Source organism: Scophthalmus maximus, chromosome 4 (assembly GCF_022379125.1).
Source record: "Scophthalmus maximus strain ysfricsl-2021 chromosome 4, ASM2237912v1, whole genome shotgun sequence".
NCBI classification, from domain to species: domain Eukaryota; kingdom Metazoa; phylum Chordata; class Actinopteri; order Pleuronectiformes; family Scophthalmidae; genus Scophthalmus; species Scophthalmus maximus.
The window spans coordinates 21955810-21967500 of record NC_061518.1 but is presented as its reverse complement, the minus strand read 5'-3'; the positions used below and the strand labels follow the sequence as shown (position 1 = coordinate 21967500).

The 11691-nt window shown below is 46.4% G+C and overlaps 1 protein-coding gene across 2 annotated transcripts in view; it reads left to right on the top strand.

The window, feature by feature from the left end:
* LOC118302688 (synaptosomal-associated protein 25-A) overlaps positions 1-11691 on the top strand; it is a 35562-nt gene that overhangs the window by 2523 nt on the left and 21348 nt on the right. The window lies entirely within an intron of this gene.

Genomic DNA, 11691 nt, shown 5'->3' with positions numbered 1-11691 from the left:
CACACACACACACACACAGACACGCACACACACACACACATACACACACACACACACACACAGACAGAAACACATACACACACACACACACACACACAGACACGCACACACACACACATACAGACAGACACACATACACACACACACACACACACACACACACACAGACAGACACACACACACACACACAGACACGCACACACACACACACACACACAGACAGACACACATACACACACACACACACACACAGACAGACACGCACACTCGCACGCATGCATGCATGCACGCGGTTCCATGTATTCCTCTAGTTACTAATTCATTTCTCTGTCCTTGTTGAATTTCAGTGTAATCAGCTATAAAAATGTCAGATGGTCGAAGAATGAAAAGTCTTTTTCAGCGCATGTTGCTCACTCATCAGGCGTCACCGGTAAACGGAGAAGAAAAGGATGCATTCACAGTCCCTCCTTTTTAAAAAAAAATATAGACAGATTTGTTTTGGGATATGCACATCATTTGTCAACACAGACTTTTTTATTAAAATGTCACGGTTTGTCATGTTGAGCTCATCCCGTCTTCTCTTTGAGGGGGAGGCGTTGTGTTTTAAAAGCCCTGCAGGACGCGCTTGTCTCCCCCACACGGTTTGTATTTTAGTGTTAGGTCATTTGTGCCACTTGCAGAGGTGCGTGCGCGAGTCACATGACTTGAGACTTGACGAAAGCAGAGGAGACTTGCAACTGGCTCGCGCGGCGACGGCTTGTGACTTCGCTTCACTTCCCCCTCCCCCCGGCCTGAAGAGGAAGAAGTGGAGTCCCAAGAAAAAGTCGGCAGCCGATCGGTTCCTCCATTTCCCCCCGACAGCGTGCGCAGTTTGAAACATCCCAGCAGCAGAGCGTACGCCAGCACACAGAGAATAACAATGATTCTATTAGGATTTTTTAAAAAACATATAATGTAGGATTTGAGCCTTGACTCCCAGTGGGTTCGTCTCATCTCTGCAGCTCCAAGGGCCTCTGTGGAGCTCTGGACCAGCAGCATCCTCTGCGGAGCAATGAGTTGAGGAGGCGGCGCACGTTTTGTTTGTGTCCCGCACGTGCGCGAGGACGCGTATGCATGCTCGCAAACCATGTGGATGACACAGAACACAGCTCTCCGCTGTGGGGTTTTTTTCACGCTACACCGCTGATTCACTTTGACAGTATAGTGCCAACAAGTGTAGCAGTGCACCGCTTTGTGCTCACAGCACAGACGGGCAGCCGGCCGTTATTCAGAGGGATGTGAACACACAGTGGTTTCTTGCCGTGAACAACCAGCGTTTCCCTTTAGAAACACTCACACTCACGCACGCGCACACACACACACACACACACACACACACCTCTGTTGTTCTGATCCTGACGCTCTGCTGTCAACGCAGAACATTTAGTGTGATCAGTATCTGTAGTAATCCGATACCTGGACCGTGATATGGCAGCTGAACTCTGTGCAGATGCTCGTCAACGCTTTAAAGCCCCAGTGTAAATTTTTTTTGTACTTTTCTGGCGGCATCTGCTGGTAAAGGCAACCAACTGAGCACCCGACAGAGGACACTTGATGGTGGGTTAGGGTAACCACCAATTCCACTTCCGGTCTTCCGCAGCGCTCGAAATTCAACGCGAATGCGACGTATTCTGGAACCGCTTTCTGCAACCGTATTTAATGCTGCGTTCCATTACACCTTGGAAGTCAGACCCCGGGAGTCGGGGTGGTGATTTTTTTCCGACCTCCCGAGTCGCAGTGGAACCGGAACGCAGCACAACACGACGAAAAGTTGACAAAAGCACATTGCTTCTTTGTTGCAGGTGATTATACATATATGAACACACAAAGATGGACAACATATTCAATTTCTGTGAATACGTTCTTCTAAATATTACACACTGTAGCTTCAAAGAGGCAACAGACAACTTTTCGTGCAGCCCGGTGGTTCCAGGTGGTATTAAGGGGGGTTGTTTTTGTCGATTTCATCTGTTCGACCATTTGCAATTTCCCTCATAGACACCGGGAGGACGCCATCCTCTTCTTTGTTTTCGTTAGACAATGGGTGACGCAATCCCTTTGCCGTAAAATGGAGTTGTCATCTTTCCGCGAAAACCGCATCCCGGCGACCAAGACAATAACATGTTGAAAGCAAGACTTATAGGTGACCGATATGAGCGCTGATGGTTTCGTTTTTGTATCACCATTATACTGTACAATGAGTTTCAACATCATTAAGGCAAGTTCCAGACAATAAGTATATGTATGTGTACATTTATCCATTATAATATGCTCTGTTCTATATGTGCCTGTCGCCCCTATGTATATAGGAGTGTGTAGAAATGAACATTGTGTACGGTGCAGCATGTTGACAGGTGTCCATTTGAATGTGTTCACGTGGGAAGAAGTGTGTGTGTGTGTGTGTGTGTGGTGCACTCGAGGTTTTGTGTGTGTTAGTGAGTGCAGAAGCACCAGAGAGAGAGAGAGAGAGAGAGAGCGGCAGTGAAAGCCCAAGTGAAAGAAAAGGGAAAGCGTGTATGAGGGCGGGAAAGTAAAAGAGAGGGAGAGGGAAAGTGGTGCGTGTGTTATGTAAGTCTTGTGGGGCATATCTGTGTGTGTGTGTGTGTGTGTATTCTGTAGGCCTACAGATTAATCCAGTGGGTTTTATCCTCAGTGAATGGGACAGTGGGGCTTTGCGGTGATTATCCCTGCAGGCCACAGATGATTGCTTTGAATCTCCTGTATACGTCCCACACCACCTCGCCTCCTTGCCTTCATGTCTGTCCGCCCGCACGTCGCCCTGGCCTCCTGATCCATGGAGAACATGTTGAATATTGAGAAACCGTTACAATTGTGATTTCTGTAGGGTGGCTGCAGGGGCTACATTTTCTTTTCACAGTTATTATCCTCCTGAAACAGGACGAAACTGAGAGGTTGATGTGCATCTTCCTCTTCCCGTGTGACGGACCGCTCCGCCTCCACACACGTCGGTCTCCCCGTCCGTCTCTTTCTCTGGTTAATCCGCGTGTCTCAATCCTTCCCCGCCCGCCATCGCTTATTTTTTTTTTTTCTGTCTGTCTGTCCTCTTTTGGATTATATAACTGAGGAAATGTCAAAAACAACAATCTGCTCCATCATCCTCGCTCGGCCGAGACATCCTGCCCCCCCCCCCCCCCCCCCCCTGTCATGGCGAAGGTGTTAAATTCACACCGGGCATCTCCAATAGTACACTAGGTGGTCACGTCGTGACCTTGTACCTTTTTTGCTCAGTAGCAGCTGCATGCACGTATCCGGTGGAGTAACAGTTTTACAGGAACGTTTAATGAGAAAATAGTCTCTGATTATAACAGAAGTGCAACGTTGAGTCAGGTTGTTGATGGTGTTGAGGATGATAACGTCTACGATGCCCATTGTGTTGGCAATTCAACAGGAATCAGCACGAATAGCGAGCTCTCATCCTCTTTAGATTTCCTGTGGGATTTTCCGCAGCAGATTCCGCCCCGCGTGTCCCTCCTGTCTCTCCATAGGGAATGTTTTAATTCAGCGAGGCCATATGGTCACGGCGGGCGCTGCTCAGGGCAGAAAACCAGCTCTGTGTGATTTTTCTCTCTCTTACCTTGTTCCATTCACATTCGGCCAACCGTGGACCGGGGATGGAACGGCTCTGTTGTAAAGCCGTTCGTTGAACGTTTGACATCCATCCTGCGCTTATTTAAAACCTTATATGTTTTTATCCGATGGAAAACTCCGCTTTAGCTTTTTTTTTCATTGTCACCATGTGTTGGACGAACTGAATATGAAATAATGACAACTTTCCAGGGTAAAATCAAAGATTGTTTCGTGTTTCACAGTTAGAAACATCCTGAACTGCAACATTCATACAATGCTTCTCTTTGAGCTACAGCAGTCAAATATTCCAGGCTTCTTGTCCATTTATTTTCATCTACATGCTGAGGATACAGAGAGGGCTGAGATAATAAAACTGGCCTTATCATTTCAGTGTCCGCATTTGAAGTTAAACTTGACAGGGATTGGGAACAAATTGACATTTTATGCATCCAGTCTTATTCTTTAAAGCATCTCAACAGGAGATTGTGGGTACATGCATGGTATATTAGCATTCAGCTGTAAAGTGGTGGGTGTACTGTCTGGAATAGTGAAGCCCCTCAGGCTCCCATCATGCTCTCTGGCCTGGTGATGTCTTGGCATATGTGTTTACTGCTTATATAGGTCAGCATGGAGGTGCAGTATGTATGCGCTTATGGGGTGTGCGTGTGTGTGTGTGAAATTGAAATTGAAAAAAATGCTCTAAAAAACGAGTGAGTCTGTAATGTACATGTATTGTTTCCTCTGCATGCAGTATGCTTTAGGTTCTTGATTAGCAACATAACAAATGAGCATTATCGTCGCCTCAGAGCCTCCAGCCTCATTTGGCCAGTGTCATACTCGTGGTGTAACATGCTACTTTAATTTGCCTTAGAGTCAAATGTGCTGTGCACATACAGTTTTTCTCTTGTTTGCTAAAAGGTACATTGAACTAGTGCTGAACGTAAACACAGTGCTGACACTGCCCTGTGTTGTCAGTGAGGTACATCCAATGGTCACCACGTGAAAGGACCAGAGAGACAGCCGAACATGGAGACACGTGAACTAGAAGTGATCCACCTTTGTGTTGTGTGGACGTGTGCAATGTGCAGCAATATGAAGGTTGACTGAGAGTCTCTGTGTATTTATGACGTGTCTGAATGACAGGTTTGATTCTATTTATCTCTCTTTTAACTCCACTGACAGGCTGACAAGGCATTGGTGAATTTGGGGACTCATGCAAGAGAAAGTGTGCATGTGTCTGTTTCTGTGTGTGTGTGTGTGTGTGTGTGTGAGTGTGTGCGTGTTCAGTGAAAACTCCAGGGTGGTAAGCGTTGCTATAGGCCTAAGTACTGTGTGACAATAAACAGACCCACCGATGCAATGATAATGGAGGATAACCCAAGACCACACATGTAGTCCACATATATTGTACTGCAAGTACATTTACAGGTCACATTCAGTAGGTATCAGTAAACGAACCAGAAGAGACAATTAACTGCACGTTGTCCTGTACACACACACTCTTACGTCTCGATGACATTACATTGACTTAACTACATTTATTGTTGATTTACTCTAAACTTAAATCATGTCTTCATCTTAAAATTCAATCGTTTACGATATGGGGACCTGCTTTTTGTCCTAATAAGGAAACCATGTCCCCCATAATGCGACTGTGTAAACTGATCAAGGTCCCACAACATGGTAATACACACACACACACACACACACACACACACACACACACACACGCGCATTGCTGTTGCATTAGTAATGTTGACTTGGCTGTATTGTGTAAATAATGAAATTTGCTTTGATTTGGTGAGATGTCGGATGCTCACAGACAAACACATGCACACACACATGCACACACACACACACACACACACACACACACACACACACACACACACACACACACACACACACACACATACACCCCTGTGTGCCCTGCTGCTGCTCTCCTTGGTGCCCTTGAACCAGTTCTCTCGGTGGGATGTTTTCAGTTTGCCAGTGCGGAGACGTGTTGACCTTCCCCGCGTACACATGTACAGTATGTGTGTGTTTCATAGTGTGTGTCTGCGGTCTGAGGGGGACAGAGTCCATGTGGCGTGTCTCTTTTATAATTACAGAGATTATCATAAAGTTTTAAGCTATAGTCTCATCCGGCCACTGCTGTGCCGCTGCACAGGAGGTTAAGTCTGGTGCAAATAGACGAGGGAAAGGGGGAATAGGAAGACGTTTCCTCCAGTGACTACCCAGGGTTCACTGCCGTTGCCTTACAGTTCTATGCAATTACGCAAAGAATAGGAGAATTACAGAAATAGCTGAACCAATGTTTTCCGTCACACACTGTGTCCACCGCCTCTCTGACTAATCTGCAAAAAAACAAATGCACGAAAGAGCGGGAAAAAATGCAGCCGCTATCCGGGAAAAGAAAAAAAGGATCCCACAGATTTAGGTTAGTGCTTCTCTAAACCCGTGAGAAACACACAACTGAACAACTGACAAGCTGACCTGGTTTCCTCTGACTGCGAGATGCGCTCGAAACCGGAGTCTCCTGATGTCCTACATTTCCTCCGCAAGCACTGTTTATCTCAGGCGAACGCGACGCTTGACTGATGGCAGCCTCTCCCGGTTCAAGGTGGAGGCCGTTCATCACGGCAGCCGGGGCGGTCCGCTCCCAAGTCCAAGTGGAGGAGGCCGTGCATGTGTCTCCTTATCTTTTTTTTTCATATCCACCTGATTGATCCTTTTTCTTTTTTTTAAATCTCACAAAGGAGATATTTTTATATCGTCTATCAGATCTAACATGACCCGACTTCTCTTTGGGTTGGGTTGTTACCAGAAAGAAAAACATGATACTTCTCAAGATGGTTGCTCTGTGCACATCTAGGACATGTATGTAGTCCGTGTGTTTATCGGTTACAGTTCCCTTTGCCGTCATTCCTCTGGTTTCATGTTCTTTGTTTGCTCTACATTGTCCGGTGTTTTTGGTGAGATTGTGGTCGTTTTGCTGAGAGCTAGATCTGGCCGCGAAACGCTGTGACCTGATTCAAATCTACTGGATGTATGAGGGTGGATGCATCCCACAAGGTCATGTGATGAGACTGAGCAGCCTCAAAGGTCACAGAAGAAAGGAATGAACTGGGATGTTTGCATGTGGCCACAAGGCAGACGGAAGTGCGCGAACTGGCTGTTTAGCATCCGTTGGGATGAAGGCAGAAGGAGAGTACTATGCCTTTACAGCGTCACACTAGAGTTGCGAGCGGTCTCACGCTTTTTTCCGAGAGGAATTTTCCCATTTTAATGCTTCCGCGAGATTTGTCTTTGTTGCCCCCGAAATAGCTCGCCGCTGGATTTTTCCGTGATTGAGTCTGTGTGGCTGTGTGTTAATCATGTCAGCCTATGACAGTGCTAATCCGGTCCGCCTCTGGAGCGCTGTGACAAAACTCTGTGCTGCTCGGTTCTATTATATTATCTTCACACATACATGCACGCACACACACACACGCACACACACACACACACACACACACACACACAAACCTGCCAACAACTGTCCAACTTGACACGAGCTGCTGTCCGGTGTGCTGGTGCCAGAGGACTCTGTAGGAAGGATAATATGTGATGATGGGTGCGACAGACAAGGTCCAGGGCAAAGAAATTCCACACAAGAACATCCATGTGAGCACATTCAGACTTTTTAACCAGCCAAAACAGTAGCACGATAACATTTTTTTCCATCGTTGTTTCGTCACAAAGCGTGTGTTAGGTTTGTGCCTGTGTTGCCCGTTGAGGCCCTGTTCTGGCTCCTTCTCTCTCTCTCTCTCTCTCTCTCTCTCTCTCTCTCCTCCTGTTTCAACATGTCCCTTTTTCAGCTTTTAGCTTTAATGCGGTTCATATTCCAATCAATAATTCATCGGTGCCCTTTTAATGTCTCCATGGTGAAATGCCCTATTCTTCAATTTTTTTTTCTCAGACACAAAACCGTCAACGTCGTTGTCTCGTGACAGTTACTGAGGGTTTGGTTCTTTTGACACTGTGGGTGTAATTAAAGGCTCTGCGGGGGGAAAAGATTTCAGACGTATTGGCCGCCTTCAGGAAAATCTTGCCACTTCCTGTGTGCCAGAGGATTTGACCGGAGCCCAGTTTTAAAGTGAACATAATAGGGTATTATTACCTATATGTTAGGTCGTGTATGCTTGCGTCTCATTCTCGTTCCTGGACAAACACTCCACTCTCAGGGCGTGGGAAGTGGATGAAGCGAAAACAAAGAAAGCAAGAGTGAGGATGTGGAGTTAGAGGAGAGTGTGTGTGTCTGTGTGTGTGTGAGAGAGAGAGAGAGAGAGAGAGAGAGAGAGAGAGAAATCGGTGGAGAGTAAATCCTCTTTCCCCGCTGACTTTAATCTCCACAGGCTGAGCCCGGCAGTTTAGGCCTTACTGCAGGCGTCAGTCAAGATGAGTGACAACCCGCAGGGCCACAGGTGGGGGAGGGGGACGGCCGGACCTCGTGTCAAATCAGCTCCACTGTAGTTTGTGTGTGTGTGTGTGTGTGCGTCTACAGAGAGAGAAGAAGTGACTTTCAGAGTGGGAAGGATGGACAGGGTCGTGGTGTAAAACCTGAAGGCAATGAATATTGTTATGGATGCCAACCAAACATGCTGCTCCTCCCATATCTATCCAAACATTGTCACTTTGGTGCATACAAAATGTTGCTAAATTTTGAGTAGTGTTGGGTAGAAAAATTGTTTTATTTGACAAATTCGAATGATTTCATTTTCTACCATTAAACAACATGTGGGACTGTTGTGTCTGTACTGTACGAGCAATGGTCATATATGTTTGTCTGTTCATCCAGACATAGTCATAAAAACAATCATTTTAAACACATCACAATGTGATCTCGAACAGTTAATAGTGACTGAAAAGGCTTAGGCTTTCATATATGAAAGAAGACAGATAGAATGAGATGCCTGGAGAGTCGAGCAGTAAGGTGGATCTAAATCAATCCATGTCACAGATTAAAATAAATACGTTTCTAACAGAATTGGGATCATTGTGACAATAGCAAACAGTCATAGGTGAGAGGAGCACATGGTTTTGTTACATATACTGTAACTTGTAAACAAAGTCAGTAGGATCATTTGACAGAGCAAGTGAAGTTAACTCTTATGTCTTTTGTGTTACATAGACATGTACTGACAGTAGGTTGTTGATGGAGTAAGTCCACATGTTGACCCTTTACCCTCTTGGGAGGGTGTTGTTGGCCTGTCGCTCCCCCCACTCTGGTCCAGACCGGTGATCATTTGCTCAGACCTACATGGTCTCCACTTTGACTTTTTCTTGGGAGCGTGACTGCGAGGCTATACATCTTTGTCTCAATCATTGGATGAGTTGCCATGTAATTCGGCAACGTCGTTCATGCAGATGAAAACTCCAAACCCCTGGACCTTTCCCCCTTTTCTTTGGCCAACATTCCCATTGGGTTAAATACCTGCCACTCTGAAGGCATTTCCAGCAGCCTCAGATGTTCATTCTGGTTCTCGCAACTTGGAAAATGTTAAACTAAGATAATGACCACATGGATCATCGCACCAGATAAACATCAGGCATAATAGCATTGTCATTATTTGCATGCAAACAGTAGCATTTTGCTCAAACCACTGCTGTGCCTAATGCAGTAATTATGTTAAATATAGGATTGATGGTATTTTTACTTTTCAATGTTGTTTGCATGCCAGGACAACTCAGTAGGACTTTATGTTGAATAAGGATTGCAAATTCTATTGACAGTACAATATTAGATTGACTTGACTGTCACTTAATTGCTTGCAGCTATTGGCTGTAGACGTGTTATCATTTATCAGCGGTAAAAAACAGATCGGATGCAAGTCAACGAGCGAGAAATCTGTGCTTTACAGCAACTGAACCAGAGTCAAGTGGGTGGCCAGTGGGGTAAATGTGTAGCTCAGGAGGAACAAGACGCTGTGCCGTACGTGTGACTTAACAGGAAGCAGCTCCACTGCTCCGAGATAAGCAATCGATGACTGATCAATAACGCCGCAGAGCATTACGCAGGGAAGACGGATGCAGTGGGGACAGGAAGGGCTCATGTGAGGAAAGAGACGATTGTTATTGACAGCCCGAGACGAGCCTTCATTCGGTTCTATTTAGTTTAGCTGCTGTTGCCGGTGTTAAATGTTGGTTAATATTCAGTTTCAGTACATGAAGGGCGCAGACTTTCTTTTCTTTCTTTTTTTTTTATGGGACATGCATCACTGGAACATCAGTACTGTTGCCACTGACAACACAAGCGCATTAATGCTGTCAAGTGGGCATGAAGGGAGCATTGCCATGGCTATGATCAGTCTTGGTTCACTGCCATTTTTGGAAACTACTCGGTCCGTTTTTTTTTCTAGAAGAGGGCAGACGGATACGACCGGAACCTGGACAAATCAACACATTTCGTCAAATCGCTTGTGTCTCCTTACAGCCGCAGCAGTTTATCACCACTTTAACAGCCAGTCGTTTCCATCAGTCCATCGGGTCATTTTCCCTCCCCATGTTTTTCCACTCCTGTGACATGAGCCTCCTCTGCTCCATGCAGTTCATGTGCAATGTTGCTGATTCATGACCTGCAGCGTATGTTGCGCTCTGGATTACAGCATCAGCCAAAAGTCTTAAATAAAATGTCAACATGAATATTTTAAAGTTCCACCATGTACTGAGCACAACGCGCACACACACACACACACACACACACACACACACGCGCACACACTTTGAAATGGTAGGGTTTTTCTCGCCCCCTCCATCTCCCTTCCCGGCACATGTTCAATTATTAATCGGGCTGACAACTCTCGCTGGGATGGAGGCAGAGACAGACAGACCGAAGGCGCGGCAGAACAAGGAGATATTGTATCAAACATCCAACTGCGACTACAAGTGGCCCGGTGTCCGCTCACCTCGGTATTGCTCCGACAGGAACTGATGGATGGGATGCCTCCACCTCAGGCGGAAAACGTTCTAACCACCAAAATCTGGTACATCAAACAAAATGATCAAGCTGATTTAGCTGTTTTATCGCATAAACATACCATAATCATACCCTGGCATCCGTCCAGCAGTCAGTGGTCCCTGGGTCCCATCGCTTCACTATACGGCAGTAGATGAGATTACATAAAGCATTAATGAAACCCCCAAGCTTAAAGCAGCTGAGCGGTTAAATTTATATCTGCAGCAAAACACACAAGAACAAAAAAAAGAACCCACCAGTTTGATTTGTGCAATAGAAACAAAAGTGTAGACACACAGTTGAGATCTGATTGGACCGGATCCGATTATTTGCCTCATTAGTGGCGTGAGTGTTCCGAGGGGCAGCGGCAGCGTGAGCAAGCGGGGGAAGGAACAGAGAAACTGAGCTGGTTTTCTTCGCCCTCCTCGTCTTCATCCCGACCACCGGCAGCAGCAGGAGCAGCAGCAGCATGCAGCCGTCAGCCTGCAGAATAACAGCCAGATGAATTTTTCATGGGCCGCACCTCCAGCGCTGCTGTGCGAGGCTATATGAAAAACTGTCTGGCAGCGCGCCGGAGGAACAAAAATAGACCCCCCCCCCCGTCTCTGGCCTGACACGTTCTTCTTCTAACTGTTCCAGGGACTAAACTCCGCCCCTCGTTCATCTCGTTTTACCCGTCGATCCCTTCTACTTAAATGTTTTGACCTTCCGGTCAGCGACATTTGTGGCCCGTGTTTCATCACATGTCTTGCACTGGGCTTCGTGAGGTACTTCTGTTTCAAAACAATGCTGCTCGTCACTGTGTTCACTCACTAAACTTCATCCAGAGTTGTGTCACTAAAGGTCTGCAGCGGACACTCCGTTACCGATCAGTTAACGAAACAGCGGCGTTGTTGAACCGGGCCGGAAACAGTTGAGCGGTACTAAGCAGAAGCCGGGAAAAAGGGTTGTGTAAGTGGCCCATTGACTGCGACCGAGCAGATGTGACCGGCAAGATCTGAACCCGCAGGGAAGCCCAGAGAAGTTCACCTGCACTGTGAAATGGACACTTGGCCGGTGTGGACTTC